The 16,161-nt window shown below is 36.3% G+C and overlaps 1 long non-coding RNA gene across 1 annotated transcript in view; it reads left to right on the top strand.

The window, feature by feature from the left end:
* Window positions 1–8,667: 8,667 nt before the first annotated feature.
* LOC148716280 (uncharacterized) overlaps window positions 8,668–16,161 on the top strand; it is a 279,731-nt gene continuing 272,237 nt past the window's right edge. Inside the window, exon 1 of the long non-coding RNA XR_015995082.1 lies at window positions 8,668–9,269. This is a non-coding gene — a long non-coding RNA (uncharacterized LOC148716280). The remainder of the gene's footprint in view (window positions 9,270–16,161) is intronic.

Here is a 16,161-nt window from a genome sequence, read left to right as displayed (position 1 = left end):
TAGAAGACCTTTATTTAAACAGGATTATCCCCTCAGAATACGAGATATTCTCTTATCCATATGAGCCATAAATAATCGATGTATATAAATAATCTTCCTTGTTAGCTCAATTGGTAGAGCGCTGCACTAGTATCGCAGAGGTCAGTGGTTCGAATCCCGTACAGGCCTGAATTTTTTTTTTTTTTTTTTTCAGGTCTGATTTTCACTATTGCTTAAATAGTGCTTTACTGCGAAGGATCGTGCACACATACGTCTTCCTTAGTGTTGCCGTCCTGACTGCTTAAGGTCCCTTACTCATTTTGACTCAGTTCGAATTAACTCTTCCATTGTCTCATCACCGTTGTCGCTGTATTTCACAATTGTAATTAAAGTATAGATTCGTTAGCTTACCTAGTAGCTTTCCCAGTTGCTTTGCATCACGCCCTTTTCACCACGATGTTTCCAAGAATTCACAAGTATTTGACAATTTTCATCGTATCTATTGAAACGTTCCTTGTTTGTACTACAGTTATATGCAGTTCGCCCTTGAATCAACGGTTTATGAGTCAAATTATTGTGAAATGAGTACTGCAACCAGAGAAAGAATCACTCATAGAAAACGTTGTTGTTGAAAAAGGTTTTAAAAATAAACAAACTTTTAATCGGGTGTCGCAATATTATGAGGATCAAGCTAATCAAGATACTTCTTTAGCTTGTATGTTTTGTGTACTCATTTTAAGTCATGCGATAATACTCTTATCCATGAGCATATGTGAGCATAATTTTCAAAGGGTTATGCTAGGAATTCCTTTTAGACCTGAAATGCATGGAAAAACAAAACACAAGCTAACGATGTCTCTTGTATAAATCGCAACGTTTCCACTGCGACACCGCCAGTTTTGGTAAGTCGACAGAATCAGAGAGAATCACCGTTTCCAAATTATATTGTTGCGGATGACCGCGAATGTGCAAACCTATTGTGTGATTTTTCTGCCTTTACCGCAGCATTAGCACAACGACAGCTAATCCCATATAACGATAGCAATATGTTCAAAGATTAACTAGGAGGGAGACATAGCGATTTCTGAATACCTAATGTTTATTAAAAATTAACTCGAATGTATTGCTTATTTCGTTCGACAATTAAGTATGGGTTATCAAAATCAGGATTTTAAAAGTGTCAAAGAATAAACTGCAACACCAGAAATTTATTTCACCGAACACCGTCAGTTTGAAATTAGAAACATCGTACACCGTAACGTTTGAGAATGCCGCAACACCGCAATGCGAGTTGTTCTTCATGATCCTTCACCGCAATACCGCATTAAAGAAAGGCTTAAACACCGCAACACTACAAACACCAATCTCCTCCTCAGTTAGGATTTAAATTGTTTTGTAAGGAGATTTGACCAGTCAGAAAATCATTTGCTTTTACCGCTAAGTGTACAATGTTGTTATGTGATAACAGCGAAATTTGTCTGCAAGTGGAAGCGCTTAAAAAGGCTTCTTGCCGTTGGTCTTAGAAGTTCAAACTTTCTAAGTCTGTTTGTTATTGAAGCTTTCAATTCGCAAACTGGTGTCGGAGAAGGATGACAGCTTTGTTAACCCGCTTACACTGATGATACGAGAATTCGAGAGTTTCCAGGGTTCTTCCGGCCCGGTGTGTTGGAACACGTCTCTTTTCAATCTGATTGAAGATTAAGTCAAGGATTTAGTAAGTCTGTTCTATCTGCTTTGGATATCGATAAGAAAGGAGAGTCAAAAGCTTTCTCTCTCAAAATTGTTCTTTGAGACACGTAAGAACAATCCGAGTCGGAGTACAACACAAGTTTCAACTTTCTTTAAGCAAAGGCAAAATTTCGAAAGTAACGTTTGCAAAGCAGCTGAACGTCAACCGAGCTGAACGGCCCAAAATCAGCCTAGAAAATTTACTCGATATAAAGGAAAAAATCCTTTAGCATGATACTCCTGGAGACAAAATAATGACACCAAGGCCACTAGAATGGTGGCATATTTTAAAAAATTAAGTGTGATTGCTATTTGTAAGTTTAAAGGCTATTATCTCATTATGCAATAATTTTGTCTTCAAGAAAAGATATCTTGAGAACAATTTATCCGAATGATCTGTAATTTTCAGCATTTCTTCCTCTTGATAAGTTTTGTGTTCTAGGCTGAGCAATTTTCCACATGATTTATGTACTTAAAGTTATTATGAAGTCAAACACTACTTCGATTTCCTATGTCAAATCTAATCGATCACCATTTGAAATGTTCTCAACATACCAGAAATCCATCTGCTTATGACCATAAGTAATAACATGTATTCTTTGAATTGACACTAAAAACGTTTTCTTTTTATTAATTCCATAATCTTTTCTTAAGTAAGCCTTGGTAGAACCCAGCAAGGTGGCACAATTAAATGAGTGGTATACCATTACAATTCACATATGAAGTGTGAAATATTTTTTTTCATGATCTTTAAGTCCTAAGCTTTCCAGGGATATATAGTTTGCCTAAGTTTTCAATTAAATCCTAGCCATGCAAAATGGTTAAAAAATGGGCATTTTTTCGGGTTTAACCCAACCTAATCAAACTGAAAACTTTTAAAAAGTCAAGTCTTCAACTGTAGCAATAACGAAACTAAAATCTCATAAGGATTGATAATTCTTTTTTTTTTTAAATTTTGATGACGTCAAGTGAAACCAAGGATACCATAGAAATTTCAGCCCATGTTTAAATAAAAAAACTTAAATGCCTTCAATTATTTTAAGGTTTCTCCTCAAATTTTTACTTGTAATTCAGTCTAAAGTAAAAAGTTGTTCCATAACTTACCAAAGGATATAATGTCGCTGTATCTCACAATTTTAATCCAAGGAAGGTTTCGTTATCCTTCCTTGTTTCCTTAGCAAACACCTCGAAACACGCGATTTCGACCACGACACTCCCTTAAATTCGCCGAGGTCTCTGCCACGATGAACCGAGATTTGTTTTCAGAAGAAGTATAAATTCCACAATCTTATTGCAAAGTTTACAAGCCTTCCAGAGATTCGGAAGAGAAATAAAATACTCGATAATTTTATTCACTATGCCGACATTATACAATGACTAAAACATCATCCCCAAACCAAAATCGAGCCAACAATTAAGAGTGTGCGAACACTACTACCGAAAAAGTATTGGAAACCATGGAAAAAACGTCTACTCGACGTTTAGATGGACTCTAGATGAAATAAAATACGTTGAAATACTTCAAGACTTCATATATCATCAGGGAACTTAAGCAAACCACGATGGCGATGGCAATGAAAACGTGGTAAGACAAAAGATGTAATGTGAAGAACAGTATGTGCGTTTTAAAACTTTGTACATTTCTTAGCCGTCCTCTGAGAAACAACAACGTGAAATCACCAAAATCTGCGTCGTCTGCGAATCGAAATCGCGAGGGCAAATTTTTCTAATTTTCATTTGGAACTCAACGCTGCTTAGATACGTTATGCCAAGGTTGACTTGCGGTGCCGTGAAAGACGGTAAACACGTGCATTTTCGAAATTCTAATTAAAAGTAGAAAATCGTTTCTTGATAGAAGACCTTTATTTAAACAGGATTATCCCCTCAGAATACGAGATATTCTCTTATCCATATGAGCCATAAATAATCGATGTATATAAATAATCTTCCTTGTTAGCTCAATTGGTAGAGCGCTGCACTAGTATCGCAGAGGTCAGTGGTTCGAATCCCGTACAGGCCTGAATTTTTTTTTTTTTTTTTTTCAGGTCTGATTTTCACTATTGCTTAAATAGTGCTTTACTGCGAAGGATCGTGCACACATACGTCTTCCTTAGTGTTGCCGTCCTGACTGCTTAAGGTCCCTTATTCATTTTGACTCAGTTCGAATTAACTCTTCCATTGTCTCATCACCGTTGTTGCTGTATTTCACAATTGTAATTAAAGTATAGATTCGTTAGCTTACCTAGTAGCTTTCCCAGTTGCTTTGCATCACGCCCTTTTCACCACGATGTTTCCAAGAATTCACAAGTATTTGACAATTTTCCTCGTATATATTGAAACGTTCCTTGTTTGTACTACAGTTATATGCAGTTCGCCCTTGAATCAACGGTTAATGAGTCAAATTACTGTGAAATGAGTACTGCCACGAGAGAAAGAATCAGTCATAGAAAACGTTGTTGTTGAAAAAGGTATTAAAAATAAATAAACTTTTAATCGGGTGTCGCAATATCATGAGGATCAAGCTAACCAAGATGCTTCTTAAGCTTGTATGTTTTGTGTACTTATTTTAAGTCATGCGATAATACTCTTATCCATGACCATATGTGAGCATAATTTACAAAGGATTATGCTAGGAATTCCTTTTAGACCTGAAATGCATGGGAAAACAAGACACAAGCTAACGATGTCTCTTGTATAAATCGCAACGTTTCCACTGCGACACTGCCAGTTTTGGTAAGTCGACAGAATCAGAGAGAATCACCGTTTCCAAATTAAATTGTTGAGGATGACCGCGAATGTGCAAACCTAGTTTGTGATTTTTCTGCCTTTAAGGCAGTATTAGCACAACGACAGCTAATCCCGTATAACGATAGCAATATGTTTAAAGATTAACTAGGAGGGAGAAATAGGGATTTCTAATACCTAACGTTTATTAAAGATTAACTCGAATGCATTGCTTATTTCGTTCGACAATTAAGTACGGGTTATCAAAATCAGGATTTTTAAAAGTGTCAAAGAATAAACTGCAACACCGGAAATTTATTTCATCGAACACCGTCAGTTTGAAATTACAAACATCGTACACCGTAACGTTTGAGAGTGCCGCAACACCGCAATGCGAGTTGTTCTTCATGATCCTTCACCGCGATACCCCATTAAAGAAAGGCTTAAACACCGCAACACTACAAACGCCAATTTCCTCCTCAGTTAGGATTTTTTTTTAAGGAAATTTGACCAGTCAGAAAATCATTTGCTTTTAGTGTATAATGTTGTCATGTGATAACAGCAAAATTCGTCTGCAAGTGGAAGCGCTGAAAAGGGCTTCTTGCCGTTGGTCTTAGAAGTTCAAAATTTTTAAGTCGGTTTGTTATTGAAGTTTTCAATTCGCAAATTGGTGTCGGAGAAGGATGACAGTTTTGTTCACCCGCTTACATGATGCGAGAATTCGACAGTTTCCAGGGTTCTTCCGGCCCGGCGTGTTGGAACACTTCTCTTTTCAATCTGATTGAAGATTAAGTCAAGGATTTAGTAAGTCTGTTCTATCTGCTTTTGATATCGAGAAGAAAGGAGAGTCAAATGCTTACTCTCTCAAAATTGTTCTTTGAGACACGTAAGAACAATCCGAGTCGGGGTACAACACAAGTTTCAACTTTCTTTAAGCAAAGGCAAAATTTCGAAAATAACGTTTGCAAAGCAGCTGAACTACAACCGAGCTGAACGGCCCAAAATCAGCCCAGAAAATTTACTCGATATAAAGGAAAATATCCTTTAGCAAGGTAAGTTTCATTTTATTCGAAACTAGTTCAAAATTTTTTTTAGATTGACAGCGCCATCGTTTATTCTTATACAAATCTATTGCGCAAAGAAAGCATATTCGTATCTTGCGAGCTTGGCCCACCTATGGCACAAGTGTAGATGCCAGAGATATTGTCAAAACACAAAAATGGGCATCTAGCAGCAAGAGCCTCTCTTATATGTGTGTTTCTTTTAACTTATTTAAGTGTTGGAAATGGATGAAAATAATATATTATTTTATTTACTCAACTTTAACTATACAGATCCTAACATAATATACAAATTGAAGATAAATTAACAACTAATAAAAAAAGAAAAAAAATTCACAAGATCTGAATAATTAGGTCAGTTTATACAGAATTCGAAGATTCCTTATAAAAATAATGAAAAGTAAAAAAGTGTCACGTATTATATAAATTATTGCATAGTAGCTCAAATAGTATAATTAACATTTAACATGACAATAATTATTAATCAATTATAAAAATCTATTCTTATTTGCATTAAATTTGTTTTAATAAAATTTATTAATACTGTTCTTAAATCATGAAAAAGTTTCAATCATTCTAATATGTAGTAGAAGGCAATTCCACTGGTCTACAATACGATTGAAAAAAAAAACTTAAAAACATCAGTTCTAAAAAGGCCTTTCCCTAGTGTACCTTCACTATTTCTGTTATATTTGGGCGTCTTAAAAATTTACATATGACAAAACATTAAAATCAATATAACCTTTAAGGCATTTCAAGAAAAAGCAAAGATCCAATAGCTCTCTTCTATATTCTAAAGGTAAAAGTTTCAGTTTAACAAGTCTCTCAGGATAACTTAAGTCAGTTTTCAGGATAAATTTTGTTGCACGTCTTTGTACACGCTCACTTGAAGTGATCTTTTCTTTAGTGTAAGGTGATCAGACCTGTGACGCGTACTCCGACTGTGATCGAACAAGTGATTTGTATAAAATTAATAGTGTTTTCAAATCACACTCATTGGTACATGTTCATGCCCAGCATCTTGTTGGCTTTACTGATAATAACGTCAATGTGATAATTCCAAGACAACTTGGTGGAAACATGTACGCCAAGGTCTTTCTCAGTTGTAACTAACAAAATCTGTGAGCCATTAAGTGTATAGGTTGAATCCACAATATTCTTTTTCCTTGTAGTTACAAGACGTTTGCATTTCCTTGAGTTAAACTCCATGAAGTGATCAGCTGACCAATCATTTCAACTTGACAGATCACTTTGTAGTTGTTGAACATCATTGTTGTCATCAATGATTGTGAAGCATTTCATATCATCAGCATACAGTTGTACAGTAGTGGCTGAGTGAATAGCTTTAGGGACCGTATTGATATAAATTATAAACAATAATGGTCCTAAAATGGACCCGTGAGGCACTACTGATGATATTGGTAACAAGGACGATTCACTACCATCAATGACTGTTCTGTGATGTCTGCATGTTAAATATGATCTAAACCAGGTAAGCAATTTACCTCTTATTTCCACATCAAACAGCTCTTTCAGCGAACAGTTAAATGAAACAGAGTCAAATGCCTTACTATAATCCAAGAATACCGTGTCAAACTGCTTTCTTTCATCAAGTACTTTGGCAAAAGCATGAGTAGAGCGGAGGAGACTAGTAGAGCGCCCACTTACAAAGCCGTCTTGCAGATGGTAAATTTGTGGTTGGAAGAAGGGAAAACCATGTGAGAACACACATTTTTCAAGGATTTTCGATATGATGCAAAGCAATGATATTCCTCTATAGTTCTCAACCACCTTTCTATCGTCAGACTTGAATACTGGAACCAAATTTGCAACTTTCCATGCTTTTGGGAAACAACCGCTGTCCAGTTGTTTATTGAACAAGTTGCAGAGGGGAATAGACAAAGAATTTGAACATTCCTTCAACAGACGTGATGTTATTTCATCTGGCCCACAAGATTTGGAAGTGTCTACCTGATCCAGAAATTCCTTAACCATAGATGGTGAGAGTGTAATGTTACTTAGAGACTGCTTACCATCATCAAAGTCACTAAAAAAATAGTCCTCATGGAGGGGAACACAATTATCTCTCTTGAAAACTGAGTTAAAGTAGTTATTAAATAGTTCTGCCTTGTCTTGAGCATCAGAGACTTTCACTCCGTTTTTTTGCAAGTAGGTGGGAATTTTTTATTCATGTATTTAGCTTGATAATAAGCCCATTATGAGACATTCAGATAAAATAAGAATTAAGCTAGCTGATCATTTCCCATTTCTTTGGCGATTTTACTTTGTGGATAACTGTTATCTTAATTCTTAAATTTTAATGACTGAGCACTTCAAACACCTCTTTCGCTAAGGTGACTTTAAGGGAAAACAACGTATACTTTCCGTTTTACACACTGATTCTGTAATTAGATAACTTGTTCTATGGGTATGCCCTTTCTTCTCGAAATTCGCTATCTATTTTATGTAACAATCTTCAAATACTATTTTCTCTGTAGTCATCTTTCTTAGTATGATTTTAATTCTTTTAATAGATTTTCTGTAATTTCTTTATGTCAATCTTCTTTCATTTCGTTCGACCTTGAGTACACGAGTAATAAATTTAATATAAAAAATTATTTTGTATAGAGTAAATATCTCGTAGGTACATACGTACTATGCGGGATCTGTTTCACGTTTTCGCTTGTTATACAAGAAATGATGACGATGGACCAAAAAACGACCAACACTTCCACTCAGATTAGAGCTTGACCCCGAACTGTTAAGTTATTTTATGAGAGTTACCACCGAATAGAAGATCAAAGTAACACGAGTGTTAGAATATCTAAATCATCATCTACCAATATGAGATATCGCCGAAACGGATATAGGCGTACAAAAGAATTCGCATTCGTGTTTAAGATTCCAAAACGATTTATTGAGGTCACAATATGGTGTTCAATATCGTCAAACTATTATAAATACGAACAAAACATAAACTGAGCGGAACGACAAAGGTTGAACAATAATTGCATAATAACTAATATAAACGACCGACCAACAGTCGAAGCGGTGAACAAATAGAAACAAAGAGGGGTAAAAATAAGTTCTTAACGATTATCTACTTTGTGCCTGGACAAAAATGCTAAAGGAAAAGCTTGAGAATAACGAAGAACAACCTCGCAGATTCAATAGACCTCACTAACCAACAATCGCACACTTTTCGCACAAACGCTGCTCACGAGTTTTAGATATTCAATACGCTAAACAAGGAACTAACACTAATAATTAACTGGGATAAAAGTAACGCTTCGGCACCAGTGTTGCTTCGACTGATCTGTTATTCATTTAAAACCAGTTATAATTTCCCGTACTATTTCAGACCCTAGTTTACACCCATTACTTTACTATGTACTTTACTTGCCCAGTATACTTGAACCCTTACTTGCTTGTTGTACTTTATCAGTTCATTTTACTAATTTGCTTCATATAACATACAAGGAATATATGAAGTTCATATATTTTGAACTGCGGTATTAGATACGTATGATGCACTATCCTCGCAGTAGATAGCGCTATTTATGCAATAGCGAAAATCAGACCTGAAAAAAATCAGGCCTGTACGGGACTCGAACCACTGACCTCTGCGATACTAGTGCAGCGCCCTACCGATTGAGCTAACAAGCCAACTGGGAGCAGGCCGTTAAGTTGATTCGTAATAAACCCGTGAAAGTGATAAATGAGATACAAGGAATATATGAAGTTCATATATTTTGAACTGCGGTATTAGATACGTATGTTGCACGATCCTCGCAGTAGATAGCGCTATTTATGCAATAGCGAAATTCAGACCTTAAAAAAATCAGGCCTGTATGGGACTCGAACCACTGACCTCTGCGATACTAGTGCAGCGCTCTACCGCTTGAGCTAACAAGCCAACTGGGAGCAGGCCGTTAAGTTGATTCGTAATAAACCCGTGAAAGTGATAAATGAGATGCAAGGAATATATGAAGTTCATATATTTTGAACTGCGCTATTAGATACGTATGATGCACGATCCTCGAAGTAGATAGCGCTATTTATGCAATTTCAGGTCTGATTTTCGCTATTGCATAAATAGCGCTATCTATTGCGAGGATCGTGCATCATACGTTGCTTCATATACTTCACTTCCTTGATGTACTATATTCTTGCTCGAGGTACTTTTCTTGCTTGGCGTACTTTACTTGCTTAGTATACTGTAATTGCTTGCACACTCTACTTAACTTGCTTGAAACAGTTTATTGCTTTACTTGCTTCGTTTACTATACTCGCTTGATGTGCTTAACTTCCTGGATGTGCTTTACTTGCTTGACGTACTTTACTTTACCAGCTTGAAACAGTTTATTACTTTACTTGGTTTGTTTACTTTACTTGCTTGGGGTGCTTAACTTCCTTGATGTGCTTAACTTCTTTAGTGTACTTTACTTTCAGTACACCAAGCTAGAAAGTTATTAGTACATCAATCAAGGAAAGTACTCAAAGCAAGTGATTTGTACATCAAGCAACGAAAGTTAATGAAGCAAGTAGAGTAAATAAAGTATGTCAAGAAAGTACAGTAAGCTACGACAAGCAAAGCTAAGCAAGTAAAATACGACTAACAAATAAAGTACATCAAGCAAATAAATTCTGCTTGTTAATGTTTCGGACAAACGCATTTAAACGCTGGTTGTCGCACTCACTTTCTTCAATCACTTCTGTTCCATATGAAGTGAAACATCAGCATGTACTTGTTAATGAAACAGAATATTGAAAAAACAAACAAAATGGAATTAGTTTGCATACCAACGTTCGCGGCTCTAGTTCTCATAGGAAAGTCCAAAACACAGCGTTCACTAACTCGACTACTCTTTCAGTAATAAAAAGTTACATTTACTTTAATTTGATAAAGACTATGACGTCCCAGTAACAATGCCAAGCAAGTTTAGAACATCCAACAAGTAAAGTAAATTGAGCAAGTGATTAGTACATTAAGGAAGTAATTAGTACATCATGCAAGTAAAGTATAGTAAGCAAGTTAATTAGGCCAAGCAAGCAAGTGAAGTAAATTTACCAAGCAGCCGAGGTAGTGACGTAATGGTCGTGAAGCAGTGTTATATATCTCGGGACATTATAAACTATTTTACACCAAGAATTGTTAAAAGATAAAATTAACTAGAGTAAAAGGTTTTCATATCCAGAATCATTTGAAGAAGTCCATGATCTTGGCGTTGGGAAAATAAATGATTTATTATCATAAGCCATTCTGCAACGATATAAAAGCTCGTTGATCATATATTTCCAAACGACCTCGCTTTACAATTAGGAGGGGGACATAGAGGGGGTTCCCGCAAGAAAAATCGGTAACTTCCGCAATATCCCATAAAAAATTATAGCCAAATACCGCAATTTTGCAATGCCAGGTCAAAACTTGATGTGATGCCGAGACCACTTCTCTGTGTGTTACGTTTTAGAGAAATAACAAGGAAATACAAATTAAGAATTTGTTTTAAAATAAACGTTCATTCAGCCAATTTTCGATTTCATCCTGTTCTCAAAAGAATCGGAAACTGAAAAGGTTAGGAAATCGGGGGAGGGCTTGGTGGATAGTTTTTGATTCCATCCAAAATGCTAAAAACCTCACCTAGAAGGGTCGGAGAACACCGCAGTACTGCAATTTCAGATTAAAATTACCGAAAAACACAAGAAAAATTATCCGATATCGCAATACCGCATATCCCCTCAATTAGAGTGAATGTTATATTCTCTCACTTTAAGAAAATGGTCGATTTGACTTTGCATAATACTTCCATAAGGAAATATTGTCCTATCCTGAATTCAGGCTGATAGTTTCTAAAGAAACTGTTTGAGGCTGCGTCGGTGGGGGTAACAAAACAATTTGGGATATATCAACAACGTTGAAATGGTAAATTGGCCACCGTAACGATTACAAAAGCTGACGTTTCGAGCGTTAGCCCTTCGTTGGAGCGAATAGAGGAATTGTGGGTTGTGTGTGCTTTTAAAGGCAGAAAATGGAGCTACGTTAGTGGTGGGAACAGGCCAACGAGAAAAACAGGAATGAATTAGAGGAATGAAAAACGTTCGTTGATCGCTGTGGGATTTTGACTGCCGGTTTGAAAGATGAGCTTTTGTTCAAGAGTTTTAGGCTTTCCGTGCTACCTAAATGTAAGGAAAGACCGCAGATTGCCATATGTTGCTTAGAATGATTAGGTAAACTAAAGTGTCTAGCGGCTGGTTTCGATGTGTCCTTGTCATTCTTTTCCACGTCGCGAAGGTGTTCTCGAAGTTTTTCATTCCACTAATTTATTCGTGTTTTTCTCGTTGCCATGTTCCCACCAATAACGTAACTCCATTTTCAATCTATCCTGAATACTCCAGTTTCGCGTTCTGTGCTGATAGCCGCTGTTCGAATGTTTGCAGATACTGTCAAGCGTGAAAACGAGGCTAACCCTGTATCGTATCATTGTAGTATACAAACAAACCAAGTGTGAGCGTGTAAAAATCTTGATTTTTTAACTTATAAGAGCTCTTTGTAGTAAATATTTAAGTCGAAAAATGTGGCGAAGGTTGCCTGATGGACACAATTCAGAAGATAGAGGACTTTCAGAAGCTTACAGTGAAATATTTGAGAGAAATATTGAAAGTAGAAAACCAGCCATGTGGCGGCAAGAAGGCTGATCTTGTCCTAAGATGTCAAGCTATTTATCAAAGGAAAGTGGTCTCCGTCGAGCCTGACAACGTTTCAAAACAAGAACAGCCATCGATATCGTTGATTTCGAACACCAAAAGTGACCACGAAATAACGTACGAAGTTTTGTCTAGAGATCAAGCTCCTCAGGGATGTGAGTGGAGCAAGGACTTGCGAAATCTACCGTCGTTCAACCTCGTACAACTCTACGACTGTCTAGTATTCAAAACAAAGAAATACGACCACTCATCTTTGCAAACATCGGGATATAAGAAGCTTAAAGCTTATCAATTTTTCAAAGAAGGTCATAAAAAGAAATATTGAAGCCACGATCGACAAGTTACCAATATGTCAGAGCAGAAGCTTTGCCCTCGATGAAACAAGACAAATACAAATTAATTGTTGTATTCAACAGCAGTGGAGTTGTGTCAAAAGCAGCCTGCACATGTCCAGCAGGGTCAGTTATTTTTTATGTATGATTTTGTAACAAAGTGTGTGTACATCTGTTGAAAACTTCCTTGTGGATTTCTTTTAAAAAAATATGAGCTTAAGCTTATATGTTATGCATTTTAAATCAAAAATGTAAAACATACCTGGTCGTAGCCTGTACCGCGTTCCTTCCGGAGGTTTGCATAGGTAATTTTCTTTAAAATGATGGCCGCATACGACCGTTGAGGGTTTCACGTAAAAGCCGTCTCTGCCGTACTGTCGCTTGATTAAATTGCACCATCGATTTCGAAGCGATGGCTTGGTTGGAAACTTAAAGAAGTGAATTTTCGATGGTGTTCCGTCGCTTAGATATTAAAAATTGTTACAAGCTACAACTGAACACTGCTTCCCTCGACTTCTATGTTTTCTATAGAGCTTTGGTTCGTTCATAGTGCTTATAGAGCCAACAACAAATCTAAAACGAAACTTTCGCGCTGTTTATTTCAAGTGTTATACAGGGATGGCCTCGATTTCAGGTTTACATTTGCGCCTGCAGTGCATGTACAGCGGCATTTCGCGGAACGAGCAAAGGGAGTATTCGACGAGAAAACAGATGTTCAGTTTCTGCGGTGATGGTATACATGAAAATATTACACGATTCTGATTGGCTTAAAACCAGTGTAAAACGTCGTGATATGAGGGCGCACCTGCTGTCAAAACTTTGTATGCTTTCTTCCTTTAAACTATTTACAACATTATTTTATCTTGAGGTTTTGTGTAAATATGCACTCGCAAAGATTTCAAAGACTACAAATTGCACGCACCCTTCGGGCTCATACAATTCGTCTTTAAAAAGATTGATGTAATTATTTACCTTAACTCGTAATTATTTACGCCAACTTACACTTGAAATCATGTGATCACCTATGCTAATTAGACAACTCGGTAAGTTATATGCCAATCCGACTTACTGATATAACATTTCAAATTCACTTGATATAATGGATAAAATAATTTGTTCCAGTAAAAGTTGATTTCCACTGATGAATTACCCTTCTTACTTTTCCGATCATTCAGGAGTCTCGCTTTGGGTTAATCCTATGTCGAATTCACGATCAGAAAGGAACTCATTTTATCTTAATTTTAGCACGTTTGACGTGTCCTTCATTCAAAACGACTCTATGTGTTACCAATTCGTAGTTTTCATCCTCTACGCTAAATTTATAATCAGGTAACCTATTCGAAGAGTGTGTCGCTCGTTTAGAGGCGGTACCTTAGGTGCGCCCTTTCTTCTTCAATTTTCTGTTCATCTGATTGTTAAGTGAAATTCTTCAAGGAGGGTCTAGATGGGGGGGGGGGGGTACAAATGTCAGTTGTCAGTTAAAATTTTGGCCATTTATCAGTTCTTTGTTAGATTTTAGGCCATTTGTCAGTTAAATGACTTTTAATAATTAACTTGGCAAGTTAATTATTACTTTCCGACCCTATTATTGACTAAAAAGGCATATATGCAGCGTGAACTCAAGAATGAAGTCAAAAAGTGATAAAATAAGAACTCCTTTTTCTCTATTCTGGAATGAAATGATTCCAAGATCTTCCAAGTGACTCTCAGTCTTTGTTTGAAGGGTGTTTAAGTAAGCTACAACTCTTCTTTACACAGACTTCTGTTTGCCATGCCCGTGTGCAACACTGAAACATTCCAGATCGCAAGAAAACTATCTTCCTTCCAACTGATATTGGTTTAATGTTTTGTTTTACAATACGTCGATTGCGCTTGGCTCCGATGAAATGATCGGAAAGGAATATTCTTTTGTCTACTTTTCTGTGAGTTAGGTTTTTAGAGATATCTAATGTAAGAGTACCTTAGAAATCCAAGCGAAAATGGGCGCGAACTGGCCGACCGGATCTAGAAACCGTAATTAGGGTAGTATCTTTATCCTCTCAGTCAGAAAAATCATTTTCTGAGTCCGTGTCATATTCGTCTGCATATCTTCGCACCTCAGCAACTCCCACTTCAACAATACGGTCCTCAACAAATTTGACATGTGTCACATTCCCAGACGCTAAAATGCCGTTTCCGAATTAATTTGATAAAAGCTTACAACAGCCTTTAAAATACCAGCATTGACGGCCATCGCAGATTTGACGATCGAGTTGAGTATCAAAGATCACATAACCGATATGTGACATATGACCTTGATGTGGATTGGTCCATGCGGTAATTATTAACAAAATATTACACTCTGGCGTACTCCCACTGATATGTAATGAAAAACGTTCTTTTATTCGACAAAATAAATCAACTATCCTTATTTTATATATAGTTTTTAGAATATTTAGGGCGATCCAGTCTTTTGTCAGCTGTCAGTAAAAGCCCACCATAGTGATTTCTCAGTTGTCAGTTAAAATTTTAGCCATTTGTCAGTTGTCAGTTAACTCCATCCAGACCCTCTTCAAAGATTGTTTCTTTGCAGGTCCGGCATTGTAAGTGTAATTCTAATTATGTCAGTGGGATCTTTGCAAATTTATATTGTCTGTCTTGTTCCTCTTTTGTTAATATCTTGGGAATATATTAGATTTTAGGAAGGAAGCAATTTTTGAAAGATTCACCATGTCGAAGTTAAGGATCATATTTTGTACGCAAGATCCATTTTACGTAGCTTAACACGATCCATTAGTAAGGTGTGACATGGACAGCTGAGTAACTGCCGCATGTAAAGCTGCTGAACAAACATCCCAATAGATCTGCCTTAGCCTTTCATACTGTAAAGTTTTTTAAAAAGTGAAAATAGAATAAACACGAAATCAACTTGAATGTTAGAGAATCGGGAATTTGACTCTAACAATGCCACAGTTCCCACAAAAGAGCAAAAAAATGTCGTGCCCCGTTAGCTTTGGTAAGGATGAAATAATATCCCAAGCCTTATAGAGAGTACTACTCAACATATAATTCATTAAAATATTGCTTATGTTCTGATCTTGTTATGCACCTATTTTTTCCTTAAATTCTTCCATTTGCGACCCAATATCTACCTACCTTAACTGAATTTTCTCTGTTGAAAATACAGTCAAACCCCCCAAAAAACAATTATGGTGACTGTTTTACTCTCAACCAACTAATAACATAATTTTGTGCTCTAATGGCAAATCTACACTCAGCATCGTGTTACTTTACATGTACCATAGTTTTTCTCTCAACAATCCTTAATACAAACTTCTAACAACTCCAACCTTTTACAATATCTTTTATCTTGAAGTTTCACATCTTTAAGAGTCATATATGTATTAATAGTGATAATAATAATAATAATAATAATAATAAATTTATCAAGTTATTAACCAGAGGATGTTGATACTTTTTGAAAAAAATAATATTTCATGTGACTGTTTTCTTCCTTTCTCCATCTTTTTTTCAGACCAAGATACCAAATGGTGAGCTATTGTGGCTGTTTTTTAGACCACATTCTTTTCATTACATTAAGAAAGACATCATTAGAAAGACACTCATTTTAGTTTTGCTTTTTTTCCTTACTT

Source organism: Stylophora pistillata, chromosome 14, assembly GCF_964205215.1.
Source record: "Stylophora pistillata chromosome 14, jaStyPist1.2, whole genome shotgun sequence".
Lineage (NCBI taxonomy): Eukaryota > Metazoa > Cnidaria > Anthozoa > Scleractinia > Pocilloporidae > Stylophora > Stylophora pistillata.
The sequence above is the reverse complement of the archived record's forward strand: the minus strand, read 5'-3'. Positions and strand labels throughout refer to the sequence as shown.